Here is a 21,606-nt window from a genome sequence, read left to right on the forward strand (position 1 = left end):
GGTGAGTTTTCGGAAGGCTCCGTGAACACGCTCTTAAAGTAGGAATTTAATAAATTGGCTTTATCGTAACTGCTTGTCAACACATCTCCATTGTCGTTTCTCAGCGAACATACGGTAGATCGTTTACCTTGAACTTCCCTAACATATGACCAAAATGCTTTTGGGTTATCCTGTAACTGCTCTACTAGTGTTTTTCTTTTAAAATTCGTGAACGCATTCCGGAACGCTTCCTTCGTGGCGGATTTAGTCATCCTTAATACCTTGTCATACTTAATACCTTGTCAGCCACCTTTTGGGTGTTTGGCATGGGGTGACCAATCCCCAATATGCAGCATGCAAGAGGACCGCCACATGCACACCGCACGGTCATTGTCATCATGGGATACCAAGTAATATTTATACGTGCGGGAATCTAGCGAAAAAAATATAACGGAATGGAAATGTCATCCGTTTTTGGTGAGCTTAATAAAGAACGCTTTCAGTAATTTGATTTTTTTTACTAAGTGATGAATCTCATTTGCATGAAATTCAGGAGTGACGAATTGACGTAGGTAAAGCAACACACCCCCTGCCAATCAACTTTGAGGTGGTGATCGTAGGGGCTTATGAAGATGTTCACGTAGTGAACGGTGCAGGTAGACGGTGCAGTCTCCAATGAGGTTAGAGTGACTTCTGGCGTTCCTCAGGGTAGTGTCATTGGCCCACTCCTATTCCTTCTTTATATAAACGAAATTGGCGAAGTAGTGCAGAGTAAGTTACGATTATTTGCAGACGACGCTGTAGTTTACAGAGAAATCCGTTCCAGCAAAGATATAGATCGTAAAATGGGTTTTGTTAAAAGAATATTAGGAAAGTGCGACGACAAAGTGAGAGAAATTTGCTACTTTTCCCTCGTTAGACCACATTTGGAATACGCTGCCAGTGTTTGGGACCCTCATGAAAAAGGCTTAATAACAGAGTTAGAACGCGTGCAAAGAAGAGCTGCCAGGTATGTGAAAGGTCGTTACGATAGTCTTGTTAGTGTAACTGACCTCTTAGATAAACTCGGATGGGAATCTCTGTCGGACCGTAGATTGAAAAATAGACTAAACCTTTTAGATAAATTCAAGAGCAGTGTCTTTTCTGACGAAGTTAACCATATCTTGCGGACGCCAACGTACTACGGAAGATCAGATCATATAAATAAAATAAGAGAGATAGATTGCAGAACAGACAGATTCCGAATGTCATTTTTTCCACGATCAATAAGAGATTATAACGGCAGCAATAGAACGCGTAAATAGATTGCATGACTTGTAGTGTAGCCTACTAACCTATGTAAAACTTACTGCATGTTTCTGAATTTCTATTCTATATTCTATTTCTAACAGCATATAGTAGTATAGTTTGTTATTATACGGGACGTTTCTTGGACGGTGTGGTGTGCATGTGGGAGTCCAAATGCATGCTGCATGCTGGTGATTGATCACCCCCTGACAAACACCCTAGAGGTGGCTCGCAGGGTAATTTGTAGATGTAGATGTATAGATGAACTAACGAATGACCTTGCTGCTATCCAAGCTTGGTGCGATGCTTGGCAGTTAGAATTAAATTTGGAAAAATGCGTCGTAATGAATTTCTGGAAGAAGAATAACTCCCTACAGCGTAACTATGTCATTCGGGGCACGCAGTTAAAGGCAGTTGAATCTGTGAAATATCTAGGGGTTAGACTAAATAATGATCTATCGTGGAATAAACATATTCGAGAAATAACCGGTCAAGCTAATCGTAAAATGGGTTTTGTTAAAAGAATATTAGGAAAGTGCGACGACAAAGTGAGAGAAATTAGCTACTTTTCCCTCGTTAGACCACATTTGGAATACGCTGCCAGTGTTTGGGACCCTCATGAAAAAGGCTTAATAACAGAGTTAGAACGCGTGCAAAGAAGAGCTGCCAGGTATGTGAAAGGTCGTTACGATAGTCTTGTTAGTGTAACTGACCTCTTACATAAACTCGGATGGGAATCTCTGTCGGACCGTAGATTGAAAAATAGACTAAACCTTTTAGATAAATTCAAGAGCAGTGTCTTTTCTGACGAAGTTAACCATATCTTGCGGACGCCAACGTACTACGGAAGATCAGATCATATAAATAAAATAAGAGAGATAGATTGCAGAACAGACAGATTCCGAATGTCATTTTTTCCACGATCAATAAGAGATTATAACGGCAGCAATAGAGCGCGTAAATAGATTGGATGACTTGTAGTGTAGCCTACTAACCTATGTAAAACTTACTGCATGTTTCTGAATTTCTATTCTATATTCTATTTCTAACAGCATATAGTAGTATAGTTTGTTATTATACGGGACGTTTCTTGGACGGTGTGGTGTGCATGTGGGAGTCCAAATGCATGCTGCATGCTGGTGATTGATCACCCCCTGCCAAACACCCTAGAGGTGGCTCGCAGGGTAATTTGTAGATGTAGATGTAGTGTTTCGAACACCGTATAAAATGCGCTCGAAGTGGCAACAAAAATTAAGTTTCAACGAGGCTGACTGGTGCTCTCCTTCGTAAACTCCTGAACATACGAAATGGAATTTTTTCAAGCAGAAGAGATAGTGCTGAGATTTCTTCTGAGAATACATTTACCTTGAACACAACTTGGGCTATTATGCTGAGCAGGAGCTTATACAATGGAGTTGGGCCTTCCCGAATTCCTTTTTACTTCCCTGAGTCATCGTCTGGTTTTTTTTTTTTGCTTCCCTTTCCAATGGCTTTGGCTCACCCCCTCTTACACCTCGGGAGGATACCCCCCTCCTCTTTTCTTCTGTTTTTCATTCCGTTTCAGAGGTTTAAGGCGTTTCAGGCATTAGCACAGGCAGCCCCTCGTCATTTTGGCCAATGGCGGTGGATGGATGACTCCTGGCGGGATTGGGGGGAGAGCCAGGGGGCGTTTCCTTGACGATAATTCTGCAAACCCCGAGGAGGCTAGGCATTTATCGTTGGTGGCGTCTGGTCTTCAGTTGATTGCGGGATTGCGGAGAACCGTTTCGTGAGGCGAGACTGTTGAGGAAAGACATCTACATAATATCCTTCGAGCCACATCTAGGGTGTTCGGCAGTGGGAGACCGGCGAATGCATTGGGTTGCCTGACTGATAATTGTGGTAAGTCGAATAGTCTTTTATTTGCTTCTTCAATGCCAGCTTGCCGTTTAGAATGTCAAGAAAACCTTGCGAGACTCGTATAAAAATGTTTGATAAAGGGTGATCAATCAGTAGCATGCAGGGGATCCCCTCATGCACACCACGCCGTCATTATAGCATTACGCATTATTATAATGGTGAAATCCGTTCTCATTTATTCAAAGGTTAGTAATTTCTGCTGCAAATAAATCCATCTGCAGCAGGCTAGTGGAATGAAACATAATCATGCAATGAATCATCCCTGCGAGTGATGGTATTATTTTCATTAATCTGATCCCGTTGCCGTCGGTTGGTCGTAGGGATGAAATACATTTAAAATATCTGTTTTGCGGTCTATTTCCTATATTTTCTTCTTGTGGTCTCGTCAACCATAGTACATCTGCATAATACCCTACGAGCCACCTCTTGGGTGTTTGGCAGGGGGTGATCAATCACCAGCATGCATACCACACCGTCCAAAAAACGTCCCGTATAATAACAAACTATACTACTATATGCTTTTAGAAATAGTTACATAGGTTAGTAGGCTACACTATAAGTCATGCTATCTATTTACGAGTTCTATTGCTGCCGTTATAATCTCTTATTGATCGTGGAAAAAATGACTTTCGGAATCTGTCTGTTCTGCAATCTATCTCTCTTATTTTATTTATATGATCTGATCTTCCGTAGTACGTTGCCGTCCGCAAGATATGGTTAACTTCATCAGAAAAGACACTGCTCTTGAATTTATCTAAAAGGTTTAGTCTATTTTTCAATCTACGGTCCGACAGAGATTCCCATCCGAGTTTATCTAAGAGGTCAGTTACACTAACAAGACTATCGTAACGACCTTTCACATACCTGACAGCTCTTCTTTGCACGCGTTCTAACTCTGTTATCAAGCCTTTTTCATGAGGGTCCCAAATACTGGCAGCGTATTCCAAATGTGGTCTAACGAGGGAAAAGAAGCTAATTTCTCTCACTTTGTCGTCGCACTTTCCTAATATTCTTTTAACAAAACCCATTTTACGATTAACTTGACCGGTTATTTCTCGAATATGTTTATTCCACGATAGATCATTATTGAGTCTAACCCCTAGATATTTCACGGATTCAACTGTCGAAGTACTTCTAGTACGATGTTAAACGAAGTATACATCTACATAATACCTTGCCATCCACCTCTAGGGTATTTGACAGGGTGTAAAAAATTCAGCATGCAAGAGGAATGCTACATCCCACACAGCACAAATATATCCATTGGATATCCAATGGATATCCATGTTGGTTGCCATGACATCCATTGGATATCCATAGATTTATCCAATGGATATCCAGTGGATATCCAAATGTCCTCTATCTGGATACGCCATGGATATACATTAGACATCCATTGGATATCCAGTGGATATCCATTGAGAATTCTCTGGATTTGTAGTGGATTTTCAGTGGATATCCAACTGTTCTCTATCTGGATAGGCCATAGACATACATTAGACATCCATTGGATATCCAGTGGATATCCATTGAGAATGCTCTGGATTTGTAGTGGATTTTCAGTGGATATCCAAATGTTCTCTATCTGGATAGGCCATAGACAAATATTAGACATCTAGTGGATACTCATCGAGGATCCTGTGGACATTCATTTGATAACCAGTGGATATCCACGATACTTAGGTATTCAATGGATATTCATTACAAATCGTCTTGAATTCTAAGGGATATACAGAGTCTAGGGAAAATCTTGGAGATCCCCAAAAATTGGCATGCTACCTACAGGATATTGAGTGGATCCACCAAATATCCACAACTACACTGTAAAATAGAAATTATACTTGAGTTAATGCCTTAAATTTTTCTTTGTTTGGCTACATTAATTTAATGCATTCTTTTGCAATGAATAAGTAAACACACCAAGCAGTGATTGAGAACCTTGTATTAATTTAACAGACTAAGATTTTGGATATCACCAGAGGTATAAATGATGGATGAAAGAGCAATAACATTCTGAAATGAAATTTATTTAACTTATGACTTTTACAATACAATGCTATTTTGTTTTAATTAGAATATGTATGAATTTCATTATTTAAACTCAATTATTATTAACATTATTATTATTATGTGCACCAGGTTCCTGGATATTCCTGAAATAAATAATAGAGCTTGTAAATAACTAAGGTTAGTGCTCTAACAATTTAAAATTATTCCTTTACAGTAAGCTCAGAAGTATAAATCCAATGTCACGTAGCTGAAAATTGTGTTTTTGTTTCAATGAAAAGGAACTCCATAGTAGGAACAATAATGCAAAAGTCTAAATAATTTAAAGATCATCCTAGGCCACCATCATAATTAATGACAGACTAAAATAGGAATAATGATATGCTCTCTGTATAGATATTTCTGTGTGTTGTAATATTAAATAAATAAGCCAAATATTAATAATGAACATAGTAATTTCAGGACTCTACCAGAATTGTTTACCTGGCTTCATTGATGGCCCTCGCCTTTCCGTGTCGCAACCAGTTTTTCACAGAATCAATTATTACTTTGTCCGTAATTTTTTCATTAGGGAAATTACCTCTAACACCGCCTATAGCAAAGAGATAAAAGTAAATAATCATAACATCCAAAAAAAGGGGCAAGTACATGATAGTTAATCTTTCAAAAAGACAAGGTCCACTATGTGCACTTAGCACAAATTATAATAATAGTCGCTAAGCTTATTAATTTAGATGCAATCTTTTTCTAGTACTGCAAATAAAAGTTGGTCACATTTTGACTGGTAAAACTATTAAATGATGATCAAGAAGACATAATTACATAAAATCTTTGTCGAAATTATTGTCTTCGCCACAACAAACCGACTGGTAGAAACAGAAAACAAAGAATTTCATCACACACCGAGGTAATCGATCCATTAACACATTTTCACAATAAGATGCCCGTATTTAAGATTTAACGTACCTATTCCCTCTTAAATTTGTTTTGTTGTTTTTTTGCTCTTAAATTAGGGCATCGAAAATGTTATTAGAATATAAAAAATTTCGTAGCATAAAAAGCGTGGTTAGGGCCGAAAAAACGTAATTGAAACTGCATGAAAACGTTCTGATGCCACATGAAAAGGCATTTAAAGGCCTACGTCTTTAAACACGTGTTTATGGTCGAGAAAAAAATGTTTTCGGGCGGACTTAATTACTTACTGTTTCAGTACTTTTTTTTAGCTGTTTTTGAAACGCTTTCATGAGATTTTTGTGCTCTCTGGTATGTTAACGAATATGGTCAGCTATTAATAGTACGCGTACACTTACCTTTAAAAACTTCTGTCGAAATCTGGCGGAGGAGTCCAGCAAATGCGTCACACAGAATGAACTAGTGACAGCAGTTTAAAATTCACTCGCGAAAAACGAAGTGATGAATATAGTTTTGTCGCACTAGCCTCAATAACTGACACTCGCAAAGACACTAGTTTCGAAAAACGTGGTCACTCGGATGTCAAGTCAAAAGTAAAACCAGTAAAACTGCGAAAAAACGTTTCCCAGCTTTCCCCCTTTCATGACGGTCGCGGGTGTACGACGTCTTTGTTTCGGGACCCAATGCTGCGGGGTTTAGGCTTTACCCTCGGAGTCCGGGAGCAACTACCCTGACCCTTCGCCTTTATTACCCCTCTTAGGGGTAAAAGGGACCGCGGTCATGCAATTGTTTATCCAGTCAGTTTTCTAAATAAATATTTGTTCTTTTCTCAATAAATATAAACTAAGAATTGAATTCTTTGTCTTTTGAGCAGGGTTTACAATTTTTAAACGAAATTTTACGATAAATATTAACTTATATTTCGAGTTCTTTATAAACATCAACATGGAAATTGATGCTGCATTAAATGCGTTAATATTGACCTTAGAACTTCGTTTAAAATTTGACAAGGCTCAGAAGAAAACTAGGAATTCAATTCAAAGTCTGCAATTTACGTGCAAGAAACAATTGTCCATGTGCCAAACACATATAAGCAACCCATGAGTTGACCTCGAACCGATGACACTGGTAGGGTCGAAAATCCGGAGAGGAGGGAGCACATGTGCTCCCTCCTCTCCGGGGAGAAGGGAGCACATGTGCTCCCTCCTCTCCAAGGGAGGAGGGAGCACATGTGCTCCCCCCTCCCGTGTGATTATCGGCGAGACACGTTTTAACGAATGTCCTCCAAAAATGCTCCGTACCAATGGCGCAGCGAGGGGGAGGTTTTGGGGGGAGGAACTCCCCCCCCCCCGCGCAGAGCTCAGAGAAATTTATAAGTTTAATCCATTTTAATTAATTGGATTGATATTACTAATAGAATAGGTAGCGTAAGGATTAATAAAATATCCCTCCTAAAGCCGTAAAACTCACCATTTTGAACCATTTATTTTAAAATTCTGCAATTTATTAATCTCGCACCTACCGCTTATCCTGGCGTGTATTCCATATCCCCACACACCCCGGTACATATTAGTTGCACCTAAACCCTCCCCCCCACCCAGCCTTAATTCCTATAGCTGCGCCCCTGCTCCGTACCAGTAGAAAGAAGAGTCACTTGGGGATCAGTACAGCAGTCATGCTAAGACGAAAACTCCGCCATCTCGAACGGGTTAAGTAGTTATTCTTATTATTTTGTAATATCATTTAGTAACCCCTGTCATAGAAAACATGTATAGATTGATTTTTACGTTCATACTGTAACTACTCATTATAAATAATTATTATCCATGGGTGTCCTCTGATGAATATCCAATGGATATCCACTCTTGGATATCCATTGGATATTCATTGTTGTACTCTGATGGATATCCAGCCATGGATATCCATTGTATATACATAGGATATATCCCGTGGCGATGGATGTGTGGTGGACATTATGGATATCCAATGGATATACAGTGGATATTTTGTGCTGTGTGGGATGTATGCCACACGCAGGGCCGCAGCCAGGAATTAAGGCTGGGGAGGTTAGATGCAACGAATACCGGCGTGTGCGGGGCATGGAATACCCACTAGTATAATCGGTAGGTGCTAAGTTTTAAGATAAATGGTTCAGAAGGATTTAGAATGGTTCAGAGGTGTTTTTTCACTCCCTGCCAAGCACCCTAGAGGTGGCTCGCAGGGTATTATGTACATGTAGAATGATGAGTTTTTCGGCTTTCTGAAGGCCTGGTTACACAATACATTAACACGTACGGGTTAATGTCTAAATGTATGAACGCCAAAATGCACCGTGTAACCACCCAACTTGTGCGAATGCATGAACGGGAAATAGAACCTGTTGTAATTTGGTTCATACATTCGTGCATGTTCCGTTCCGGTCCACCAAAACCATTCACGCAAACGTACATTAACTTGTATGTGTTAATGTACCGTGTAACCAGGCCTTGAGGGGTATTTTGTTAATCCTTACACTATTATATTAGTAATATCAATCCAATTAAGTAAAAAGGATTAAATTTAAAAATTTCTCTGAGCTCTGGGGGGGGGTTTATCCCCCAAAACCCCCCCCCTCGCTGCTCCACTGGCCACACGGTTACAAAATATAACGCATGTGATTCTCACTTCAATAGTATATTTAACATATGCTTTGCTTTACGCTCCTTTAAAGATTCCCGTCCTAACTCGCCTGATATACTGTAGCCAGTTGCTTCCTAGTAAATTGAAATTGTAATCTCAGAATCTTTTACTATGCCGACGCAATGTTTTGTAGCTTTCGTAGTGTCCTCGGGGCTGGTAATCGTGCAGTTTGGAACTGCATTAATTTCTCATAACGGTGTGCAATTGCACGTTTGCATGAACAAACTTAGAACACGGGAGATATTTGATATCTCACGTTATTTCCGCGCCTTCGTACAAACAAACAAAGTAAGCTACAATTATTTGCAGACGACGTTTTATTTTACAGGGATATCATCTACATCTACATAATACCCTGTGAACCACCTCTAGGGTGTTTGGCAGGGGGTGATCAATCACCAGCAAGCAGCATGCATTTGGACTCCCAATCAATTTCAGTTCCAGTATAGATAGGGATGAACTACCGAACGACCTTGTTGCTATCCAAGCGTGGTGCGATACATGGCAGTTGGAATAATATTTGAAAAATTGGCTCGTACATAATGAATTTTGGAAAAAGAAAAATGCCCCACGACATATAGCTATATCGTTTGGTGTACCCAATTAGAGACTTAAATCCGTGAAATATCTAGCAGCAGTGGCGCAGCTAGGTGGAGTATTGGGGGATAAAACCCCCCACAAAGGTTAGATAAATTTTAAGTTAAATCCATTTTACTTAATTGGATTGATATTACTAATGGGGTAGGGTAAGGATTAATAAAATATCCCTCAGAAAGCCATAAAATTTGAACCATTTATCTTGAAATTCCGCAATTTATCAATCTCGCACCTGCCGCTTATCCTGGTGGGTATTCCACGCCCCACACACACCTCGGTATTAGTTGCACATAACCCCTAGCCTTAATTCCCAGCTGCGCCCCTGTCTAGGAGTTATACTCAATTATGATCAATCGTGGAAATAACTGGTTAAGCTAATTATAAAATGGGTTTTGTTTAAAGTGGTGGTGTGTTTGTGGTGTGCATACGGGAGTCCAATTGCATGCTGGTGATTGATCACCCCCTGCCAAACTCCCTAGAGGTGGCTCGCAGGGTATTATGTAGATGTAGAAAAGAATATTAGGAAAGTGTGACGATAAAGTGAGACAACATTAACTACTTTTCCATCAGTAGGCCCCACTTCGAATACGTTACCAGTGTTGGGTTTCGTTAGGATTGTCTTGTTAGTGTACCTGACATCTTAGATGAACTCGGATGGGAATATCTATCAGACCGTAGATTTAAAAGTGGACTAAACCTTTTAGATAAGAGCAGTGTCTTTTCTGATCGTATCTTATGAACGCCGATATACCACGGTAGATCAGATCATGTAAATAAAATAAGAGGTTGACCCTAGAACAGACAGATTCATAATGCCTTTTTCCATGCTCAATAAGAGATTATAACGGCAGCGTTAGATCGCATTAATATAATAGATGAGTTGTAGTGTAGCCTATTAACTTATTAAAACTAAATGCATGTTTGTTAATTTTATTATAATTTCTAACAGCATGTGGTAGTGTTAATTGCTAGCATGCATGACGTTTTTTTGGACCGTGTGGTGTGCATGTGGGAATCCCATTGCATGCTGGTGATTCATCACCCCCTGCCAAACACCCTAAGGGTGGCTCGCAGGGTATTATGTTGATGTGCTCCGTTTTTCCTGTGGGAGCACAAGGGTCTGAGAGGCAAATGATCTCTTCATACTTGAGATTATGATCAAGTACAACAATTACTGTGTGATATATTCTCTTTATTGAGATGAAATTAAATCATTGAGGCTGCGTTATGAATGAATACAAACTATCCATCGCAACTCGGTGACATTTTATCCTTTTTCACGCGTGCGTGTTGATGGAAATAGGTGAGGGCAAACAGCTAAACCCTGAGCAGAGCAATTTTTCTCCACCTTACCCAAATTAAAACATAAATTTGCAGCAGAATATCGAAAGGTCGTTTGAATAGGCTATATTTAATACATATCCATCATTACATTGTTTAAAACGTAAAGAGTAATAAAAAGTTATGGATGTCTAGAGTGGGAGACATAATAGATATGTCATTAGTACGTATGTAACTTATTAATATTTTCAAATTATTAACTTTAATATTCAATAATTCAGTAAATTTTGTTCAATAATTGTTGCATTTGTTGCGGTTGTTTTTTGATCCCAAGTATGAGATAATGGTTTGACTGTCATACCCCTGTGCTCCCCCTGGAAAAAATCCTGGATCCTCTGTTCAGGTTCCCTGCAGGGGTGCCGACTTTAAAAAAATATTGGGGGGACCCAAACCGGGGATCTTGCCCCAGGAAATTTTAAAAGTAGTGAGTTTTAAGTTTTTAAAGCATTTTAGAAGAGTAATATGATCAACACTAGAACCCTGATAACTTGAATCTCGATATCTGGACACTTTGGGGAAAATCGAGAAGGCTGACACATTTTTTTCTCACACCCATAACAAATTTTTGAGGGGGCCCGAGCCCCCTCAGGCCCCATGGAGTCAGCACCACTGGTTCCCTGTAAAATGTGGGCTTAGAAAATGGAACGGAGTTCCATGGTTAGTTGACATTAAAATGCCTGTGGAGTTTACGTGAGTGTTTTAATTATGGAGATCTTTAACTTCCAAAAATAATGGCTTGTGTATCCAGTGGCGATGATGACTGTGAGAAAACCTTTAATAGGCCAACCCGCCCACTCTTATTAATAGCAATTGGGACCAAACATTTTATTAGGTCAATTTACGAGGGTAATAATTATGTGTGATATATTTTCCTATGTCTTCTTATATCTTTGCCTCAAAACGAAGCAATGCAGTTAAGGCGTACAAAATACTTTCTAAAGTTTCATAGTGTTGAAATCTAAGATTTTTTACTATTGCATCTGATGTGCAGCTTCTTGTTCCGTACCCAGGTGGGGTTAGGGTGGGGGGACTTCACCCTCACAAATTCTATTGTAATATTCTTGCGTTATCAGTTTAATAGTTATATTAAATGTCGAAAATTGATCTATTTTATACGTAGTGACGAATTAAAAATGAAATTTTAGGTCCCAAAAAGCGTAAATATGGGTATTTCATTCTTTGCAATGATGATCTGTGTGGAGTAGTGTAAGTTGTGAATTCAGGCATGGGTAACATAAAGTGGTTTTCATTTGAATTTTGCTTTTTTGTTAAATCTTCCATTATGACAATTGGCATATTTTACATCTCCAGCGGCCAGGAGGGATGTTCAAAATTCGTTACCGATTCACGTTTGCTGGACAAAATACGTTACAAATAGTTTTCATTACTGAGTAGGCAAATGGAAGTAGCAATGTGTAATATTTCAAACCCTGCCGTGTGAACGGCGGTGAATTATACAAGAATTGCCATGAGAAAAAATTCCCCTGGACTGGGAATCGAACCACGGACCTTTGGCTTTCCGGGCGTAGGTTTGAGGCTCTCAACCGGTTGTGGCTTCTTGGAAGTCCTTTCTCCCTCGCGTTGCCATCCTTGATGGACCGCAAGGGCCTAACATCTAGTGCCATGAGCCTCGGTATAATTGCCATGGAATTAAAGAACCTGGATAGCGTGGTGGTCTGCGCATTGGCCCGGAAAGCCAAAGGTCCGTGGTTCGATTCCCGGTCCAGGGGAATTTTTTCTCATGGCAACTCTTGGAAGTAGCCATGTTTTCAGAGTACACCTTTTTTGAGATTTCCCTTGTTGTGAGTTTCCTTATGACACAAGGCAATGTTAGTATTTCTTAATTCTTACACAACTGTTTTCCTACATAAGCCTTTTTATGTGCACAAGATGTGTAGTTTGTTGTGGTACAATGATATTTTGTGTAGACTTATTTATGTGGGTGTGTGATTGAATTTTTTCTTCTCATTATGGAAAGCATTATTTATCCGTGACCAACAAGGTATTTCTGAGTCACTTGTTCCGAGCAAATCGGGAGACTTCTCAGATTCTACATCACTTACTATCCAATCTCAGCATTTCAGACTGCATCCTTTCAATTCAAGGAAGTGTTTCCGTCTGTTAATATAGTTGATAGTGAATTTAATTGTCATGTAAATTAGACTATGTGTGCATATGGTATCACATGCTGACGGTGGCCTGGCAACACATGGGTCATGAAGGGGAAAATCCTTGGAAGTTCTGGCCGGTACTTAGAAATTCCGAAGGTGATGTTACTAACCATGGGTATTACCAGATTGATTATTCTCAAAGGAATTGCACAATAGTCCTAACAAAGAGGGAAAGGGTATGCTTGGGATATTTCCTCACCCTTTACAATGAAACTTGGCTGAATAATTTTGTTGAAGGCCGCTCTCTGTCAGTGTCATTAAAAAATAACGGTGACATCATTGACATACCCTACGAAGATTTAACTAATGCGATGAGATTAGCATTCATTGGTGAAGAGCTGGGTACTCTTGTGTTCTCGGGAACGTAGATTAAGGGGCTGCTACTCATGACACATTTCATCGACTGCGGTAACGGCCTAACTAGAGGACAAGTTTGAGTTCAGCGATAAGTGGTGGCTAGACTTAAGAGGGCAGCAACTGTTTACTTTCAGAAGCGTGGTGGAAGAGATTTGGTAAGTTCCATTTCAATAACCAGGAATGGCGGCATATCTTGGATATGAATAGAGATGGAAAATTTGTTCGTAGAAAGTGGACACATGTACTACGCAATCGGTGTACGATAGTCAATCCACACAGTGTTCCCCATGATAAGGATCATTGAGTACGTAAGCGCCACCAAAAAATTAGTGTGAGGGGGTATTGTGAGCACCGGCTATGCAAGACAGTCACTCAGTTCAAAACCATTTTAGTGTCATAGAATTGACCTGGCTCGCTGGTATAGCATAGGCAGCTTTAATCACGGTAAGGAGAAGTTACTGCATCCGCTTAGTGGTATTTCAGAGGGAGGAAGTTAGGAAGGGGTTGATAAGCAGAGGCACATTTACACTAAGTGAAGAGTCGATGCTTCGCTTAGATAATGATGTTATAGAGTGTGGTAACATGTCAGCAATTCATTCCCATAGTGTGCTGCAAAGAGTGCAAATGGAAGAGAATGCTTCGGGGGACTATTGAGAAAACCTTGTTAGATTTTATCAGATGTACTTAAGTAAAAGGGAGGGGGATTATAGGGAGGAGGATATACACCCAATTTTTTGGTTTCCCAATGATTGTTCATTGCTTTTTGCATAGACTAATGGAGATTATAGCATCCCTACCTTCGTCTTATAAACCCTTCCTGTACTTCGACGGGGTCAGTCGTTAAGCCGTTTCGAGGAAGTCGGAAGAGTGCTCCATTAGGCAGGAGTAGTTAATATTAGGCATGTTATAGTACCAGTCTTGGAAATGGTTACATCATCTCATAACAAAGGTTCATTGGCTAATTTTTCATCATCGTTTAATTAACGTAGCAAGGTGGAAACAGGCAAACGCAAGTCTCTCTTCAAGGCGGCGGTTTGTGATTTCAGTTTCGCGATCATTCATGCCCTTGTATTGTCTTTCTCAAGGTGCACTCTGTTGTGGTATTAAGAGATCGCACATGAGGAGGTTATTGGCTACACAGTAAGTGTAATCGAGGTTTCCGTTTACATGTTGCGCGCATTTCATGCGGATTGTTGTCAGGAAGTTAATCCAATCTTTGCATAACAAAGTACATCGGGCATTTCTGCGAGATGTCTTAGCATTGTTAGTTGGAGCTACATCATTGCGTATCATCGATAGAATAATGAAAAACATCATCACCCTGTCATGCTGTTGGAAAGCAGGTGAGAAGGAGGTAATTGCTGTCGCTTTCTTCAAGTACTTGGTTTCAAAAAATCCTGGTGTGGCGGGGGATAACTTGGTGAAAAGTGATGTTGCTGAGGAATCGAAGGAGCCATGCGATAGGCTGTTTAGAGGAAGCCTGATTTTCTGTAGATACAATGAAATGTATAAAGCATTCAACGACATTTGACGCAGAGAAGCCAATCAGTTCTATAACCCTAGGATTTTCAAATGGTTGTTGAAGTGACTCATCCCATTCATAGCATTATGGTCAAATGTTCTGTGCAGGGAGAAAGAGTCGTTGAAGTGAAGCTCAACCTTGTTGAAGTGAAGCTTTAACCTCAGTTGCGTTGAGAAGGGAATCTTGGATTCCGAAATCGGTACGCTTTTCCCGTCCAGGTGGCAGTTCCATCGCTCAGTTTTGAGCATATTCTCCCGGAGTATAACCCAAGGAGTAAGTGTTGTATGTGTGATTGTGTGTGTGTGTGTTTCTTAACTTGAGCAACCTCAGCGAGGCCCCCCAAAACCCTCGCGAAGGTTTCTACACTGTTGATCGTGTGTTAGTGAAGGCTTTCCGGTTGAGAGGCTGGGGATGGTCACTGCTGTGAATTTTCCCATTCCAGCATACCACACAGTGTTTTGTTTATACCTGTGACGAGGTCCCTTGTTACGGCCGTTGGAGTGTTTCTTTCCCCATTTGACCTTGAGGCCGCAGAGCTCAACTTTTTATCTATGGAGAAAACGAGGTTGACGGTTGCCAATGTCTGTCCTGTTGCATCAGTTGCACACCCGGAAAAGACATCCAGTCCCCGAGATCCATATCGTAACGTATGGCGAATGAAAGCCATACAGCCATTAGATCACCCTCATTTATCAACTGAATGTAACCGTTTAGTTTGCGATATAATCTATTTCCAAAACAGCGCTACTGAAAAAGTAACTTATGTAATGGGCTAGGTGGGTAATAATCGTTAACGCGTTTACCTTGATGACTTTTTGACTTTGTAATGGAGGAGGTGGCTTGTAAATTTCATTAATGATTCGTTCGCTCCCGTAGTTACGGAGGGCTATGCCAAGTTAGAGTATCCAAGACACCAGGCGTCCTAGATCCAAGAGGCCAGGCCGAGGTCCGAGTAAAAGTATTTCAATACGTGCCGAAATGCATTAAGGAATAGAGCCCGTGTGAGGAGGGAGGGTTCGGCCCCATGGGAGTACAAATTGTTCCATTACCCGCAGCTGAGAGACACAACTACGGCATATACGTATGCTATTGTATAGAGAAACTAGCCAATGGCCCAGAGTTAGGAGCGTCCCTCGAACCAACGAGTACAAGGAAGTAGCTTGCGAATTATTGTGGAAGGTTTGAAAGGCGTGAATGCCATCTGCCCATTATGCGATCAAAGTGAATTGCCAATTAACTCCTTGGTTTTCGTGTGATTTATGTTCGGGGTGGTTTCACATTAGATGCGTTGCAACATTGTCCTTGAAAGCGGAAATGGAGAAAGAGACATGGATATGTGTTCTTTGCAGCAATCGGCTTGTGCGTGTAGGTAATATGCTATGAAATTCCGCTTCCGTTTATTATTTCTACGTTGCATACCTTCATTGTTTCTGTTGCCTATCTGCTGCAAAATATAGTGGAAGGGCAAGCTCGGAACTCATTAAAACACATTAATGGCAGGTTGTCGCGTTCAAAAGATACTTAGTTTGATCTGTACCACACAGAATATTTCCCTGTGAGGCCCATCTGTTGCAAAATACGGTGGACGGGCGATCAATTTATTACATATGAATTTGGAAGGTCGTCGCCATCAAGATAGTTTGTTTCGTACTTAAAATTCTTTTTACGCCTATCTGCTGCAAAATAAGGTAGATGGACAATCGATAGGTTCAAAGGTGCATGTGGCAGTCCTCTTGCATACTGCATGTTGGTGATAGGCCACCCCCTGCCAAACACTCTAGTGGTGGCTCGCAGGGTATTATGTGGCTGTAGAATGGTCAACAAGGGTTTCCAATGTGCAGCACTGTAGTTATCCTTGCATGCATGCTGCAGTGTTTCATCATACTGAATGTTTCTTGTTTTGCATGACCCTCTATTATCACATAAATCTCATCTTATAACCCACAAATAGATTAGGTGAATTATAGTGTAGCCTACTGACTTGTGTGTCACTGGATGCATTTTCTGATTTTCATTATTATATTTAAGGATGTGGTACTAACGTTTTTTTCCTCTGTGTAATTTTGTGATATATTAGTTGGAAGTGATACATATTTTTCTATTTCAGTAGTTCCATCGCATGGTTTACCGTTGGTGTCACTACTGTATTTATAATGGATATCATGTCCTAATTTTATTTGTTGTCGTTTAGTGGGCAACTGCCTAGTAATTGCTCTGCTAATCTATATTACGTTTCCTTATCTTATGCAATCTCTTCTGAACTTGGTGCAATAAATGAATGATTGTGTGTGGATTAGCTTGAGCTCCAAATGTTGTTATTGAAATACATAAGAGTACGAGCCCAACTGTTAAAAATCAAACCACATTATTTTCCATTGTTTTAACTTACATAATTTGGGCCATTAATAATAATTTAATCATTGCATCTCCTTCATACTTACTCTTATGGAATACATTTTTTGTGTTAACTACATATCATGAAGGTCAAAACATCATTAAAGAAGGTCGGTATTCACATTGATAGTTGAAAATATGACAGTTTGTATAAACCATTGAGTAAATACTGCTGAGTATCCGTTATTGTAGAAAATTATGTGTTTTGCAACTGTCTGTATTTTAATTATGATTCATGACCTTAAAACTCAATTGTACTCTCAAGAGAATGAATGAAATAAATCCATTAAGATCTAAAGTCATTTGCACAAAATGTCAGGAGATTACTTGGGAAAAATAAATGTAGAAAATTTTATTTCTATATTCCGAAAGTGACGAAGTTACTCATTGTTTACTTTCCTGAAGTGTGAGTGACTTTCTGAACTATTGGTTGGTATTGGTTGATACTTTCCGCCAGGTTTCTCTGCTGCTTTCTTTAGCCTCTGATTGGCACCTGCTTCCCGGCACCTCTAAGGCACTGCTCCAGTACTGCAGCGGAACCTCATGCTGTGCTTCAAGGCTGGGTTGCTGCTGCCTATGTGACACCAAGCTGTCAGCCTCTCTGCCGTCAGTCCCTACAACTGTCATCAGGGAGGTGATGACTTTCGCAGTGAGATTGTCTTGGAATGGCCTTCTCGAGCAAACAGAATGGACTTCTAGACAGCAGGATCAGAGGTGCCTCCAACTCCGCAGCCACGCGCCGCCAAATGTGGTGTACCTGCTGCGTTCATGGCACCAGCAAACCACACCGTGCTGCCACCATTGTCTGCTCACTTCTCATTCCTTTGATCAGAGAAAAGATCAATTTTTAAAGCTGCTTTTTTTACCACATAACCTTACATTTGAGGATAAGGGTGTTGCCATATTATTTGTGTTATCCTACCAATGAGCGATTGTTTTCCATAGAATATGCTCTTGCACGTGGCTATGTTAAATATAGGTTAGACTGAATGTAATGATATTATATCGGTAATTGTGCCAATAGGAATTACTCTACCTTTTTAACGTTTACTTTTTTTGGCACATAAGCATCAGGGACTACTTGCATTTGCTCCCTGTAGAATATGCAGGTGACTGATATATGTAAGTAAGACTTGGAAGTTGAAATGGAGTCTGTTATTGTGCCGCTAAGGTACGTCTTTCAGCTGTGTTCCTGGGTCAGTTTTTCCTTTCGAAGGGGGTACACCTTTCACATCATGGAGTGCAGGTATACAAAGAGCAATCTGGTTTAAGGTTGGCAGCACTAGAGTTATACGGGTTCAATAACTGCAGAAGCAGGTGTTAAGTTTTTTGTTTCAGGAGAAGGAACAAAGTTGTGCAGGATTCTGCTAAAAAGGCCGGTGTTGCTGGGGCTCTGAAACCCATGGTGCACCCATCAAATTGGGAGCATTTTAAGATGTTCTTCAATGTTTTATGTGCTATGAATTAGCAAGGATCTTGAACTTTCCTCTTGGGTCTCAAAACATGGCATTTTGTTTGAGGCGTCCAACCTTTTGCTTCAGCAATTAGCTCTGCATTTTTGCTTTTACATTTCAACTTGTGACTGGTTCATTGTATGATCACTTCCTATCCGAAAAGGGGCAAACATTCCAGTACTAGACATGCAGCCACCATAAATATAATGACTTTTGTTAAATTTTATCCCCTTTTTTCAAATGACTCTGAAATGCATCCCATTAACACATTCAGTGCAGGCCCGAGTTTCCTAAAAGTTATCAAAATCAGCTGTTAAAATAAGAAAGTAAAATAGAGGGATATTTCAGCACAATGACTGCCGTTCAAATACTTCTTTTAACAACCTTTGCACTCTGTTTAAAAGAGGGAAGCTTGTTGAATGCCATTCATGCGATTGGAAGTGGATATTAGTCACGTACGGAGGCAGAGGAAGTGCTCCTGGCCCGATTGGCAGAGCGGGCTCTGCATCTCGGCCTGGGAGGGACCTTGTCAATTGACGGGCTTATGCTGAATGCCTTAATAGCATCATCATTGGAAGAGCTTATAGCCATGACATGTCACCTCACAATACAATTGACCTGCCTAATGTTGGGAGTAGGACTGTATTTATATGTGTGGGTGTAAAAAATATTCCACTTAGTTGTGTGTATATTGCTATACTCTGTTCATTTTATCCTTGCGGGAAGGCTTGTGTGGCCAAAGCAAGTGGAGATAGGGGGAGGGAAACTTTCTCGACAATTGACTTTTCCTTTCCCAATCAGCAAACAGTAGACGTGGCCTCAAAGTCGCTCTCAGACCTCAGCCGAGTGAACATTGTGAATCTGCTCGTGGAGCAGTGTTGCCAAACCTCACGTGTTCTCTTGCGACTATGTATGCCTTCCACGGGCTTCTATGAAAGGATTATCCTCAATGCCTTCCATATGAGTATGTATATTATCTCAGCGCCGGGGACGAAATACCTGTGGCTACTTATGACTCACTCGTTTTCAGTGACAAAGTAGGGCGGCTATGCACATTTGGCAACGTAAGTTCGCTCCTCCTCTCTCTTGGTTCTACCCCTCCCCATCAAACGAGCCATCCGAGAGTGTCCGGGCTATCACGAAAGCTCATCCGCAGGCATAAAGTGAATAGACTATAGTATGGAGATTTCCACATTGAGATTATATTTAAGGATATGAGAAAATGGAGTGTTGAAGTAATTAATTATTAACTGTTGATAGTGATAAGATATGGTAATTGCATTATTTTCTTTTGATGGATCTGAGTCTTATGAAGCTAGAAGATCCGTCTTGGCCATTAGTGGTTGGTGCTCCATTGTAAGCAATGATTTTCCTGAAACTGAAACTAGTGAATTCTCCTTTATTACCCAAGGTAGCCATAGTGTGTGGAGATATTGATGTTTCATTGAATGTAAACTTTACTCTTATAATTGTTAGTCCTCAGGGTACGTAATAGATGTGCCTTCCGTAATTGATTTGTTGCCACAGTAAGTTGAATTTCTCTTCCAAAAGAGTTTGAATCTAGCCTAAAGTGACTCTCAACCTCAATTACTTTTGGTTGTGATCTTGGGGAGAGTTCAATGTGTGCTGGTTGTGATAAACAGATTCCATTACTCTTCCTGCAAACTAATTCATCAGTGAAGGAGTTCCTTCACTTTCTCTAGGTGACTTAATGGATCGTTGTTGGTGTTTTTTAACCTAAAATTTCAATATCTTTTCTTGTAGGTATTCAATTCAGGCAGTCCTTGCCTGTTGGGTTTGAAAGACTTCTGTGAAGTGAAGACTGTATCATGGGAGCATCCTGGTGCTGTGTGTCAATGGTGGAATTTCACGGGGGATTTTGCTGTGAGAATGGGTGCTGTTGGGGAGCCAATTTTCTATGAGTGTGGTTTTTAATCATTTAATTCTTTTTATGAATGAATGTTTTCTATAAATAAGGCTGTTGTTGTGTGTTACACTCTCAGTTTTGACTGACCATTATTAACTTTCATTAGGATTCAATAGGCACCTGTGACCGGATGAAATTCTTTTATTGTTGCAATATTGTAAAGCTTGTAATTGCTGTAATGGTCTCTTATGTTAAGATGTTGTTTTGTGAGGGTTTCTCAAATAAAAACTTCTATATTTGCATAACATGGTTTTTTATTTCCTTTTTTGACAGTTTTTTTTCCTTTTTGTTCTTTACGTGGGCAATGGTTAGATGTCAACTTGTGTTTACCCATTTTGTGTTTGAATAATACTTTCAATTGCCATTTAAAAAAATGCAATTTTGGGGTAAAGGGTGGTATGTCATTGAATGTCCTCTGATGGTGAGTGACAGTAATAAATGTGGACTTTAACTTTTATCTCATGTTTTTGAAGTTTTGCCTTAAATGAATGTTATGAATAGGATAATGGATAAACTGTGGTATATTTCTATAGCTTTTGGAAGATAAGTTGCTTGGTAGATGGTTAGAGGTAGTTGCAGTTAGGTTGTGTTAATGGGCTAAAACGGCTTCATGGTCTTGTCTGACAGTCTCAATAATCTCACCTGGGGTCTACAATTTTTCATTCTTTAAAGGGTTTGATATTGTTAGGCAACACTTTGAAATTCCACACTTATGTATTTTGATGTTTTACTGGTTGTATTGACATCTCCTGATGTTATAATTTTACCACGGTTGCCTATTAAGAAGTAAACCCAATGGCACACTACCCCTGCTGGTGGGGGTTGAAGAATACACCAGCAGTATCCCTGCTTGTCGTACAAGGCGACTAAAAGGGTGGAGGACTAAGCGGAGCAGAGGAACGAGTTTTCCTAGTAGACTTCAGCAACTCATGTGAGGGAAATCAGAAATTTTATTTTATATTGCAAATTCTTTTTGACTTTGCTAACAGTTCTGTTCCCACTTCTTGCACTGCACACACAGCCTTGTAAGCAGTTAGGATGAAGGGTTAGTGGAGGTAGGAAAATGCCAATAGGTTAGCA

General features: G+C 40.1%; 1 long non-coding RNA gene across 1 annotated transcript; it reads left to right on the plus strand.

Annotated features, from left to right (window-relative positions):
- Window positions 1-2,838: 2,838 nt before the first annotated feature.
- On the plus strand, window positions 2,839-20,762 carry LOC124156495. The gene is made up of 3 exons (XR_006864338.1): window positions 2,839-3,147; window positions 17,603-17,859; window positions 20,364-20,762. It is a non-coding gene; the product is annotated as an uncharacterized LOC124156495 (long non-coding RNA).
- Window positions 20,763-21,606: the final 844 nt, after the last annotated feature.

The sequence above is a fragment of the Ischnura elegans genome, chromosome 3 (assembly GCF_921293095.1).
Source record: "Ischnura elegans chromosome 3, ioIscEleg1.1, whole genome shotgun sequence".
In the NCBI taxonomy this organism is placed as follows: Eukaryota; Metazoa; Arthropoda; class Insecta; order Odonata; family Coenagrionidae; genus Ischnura; species Ischnura elegans.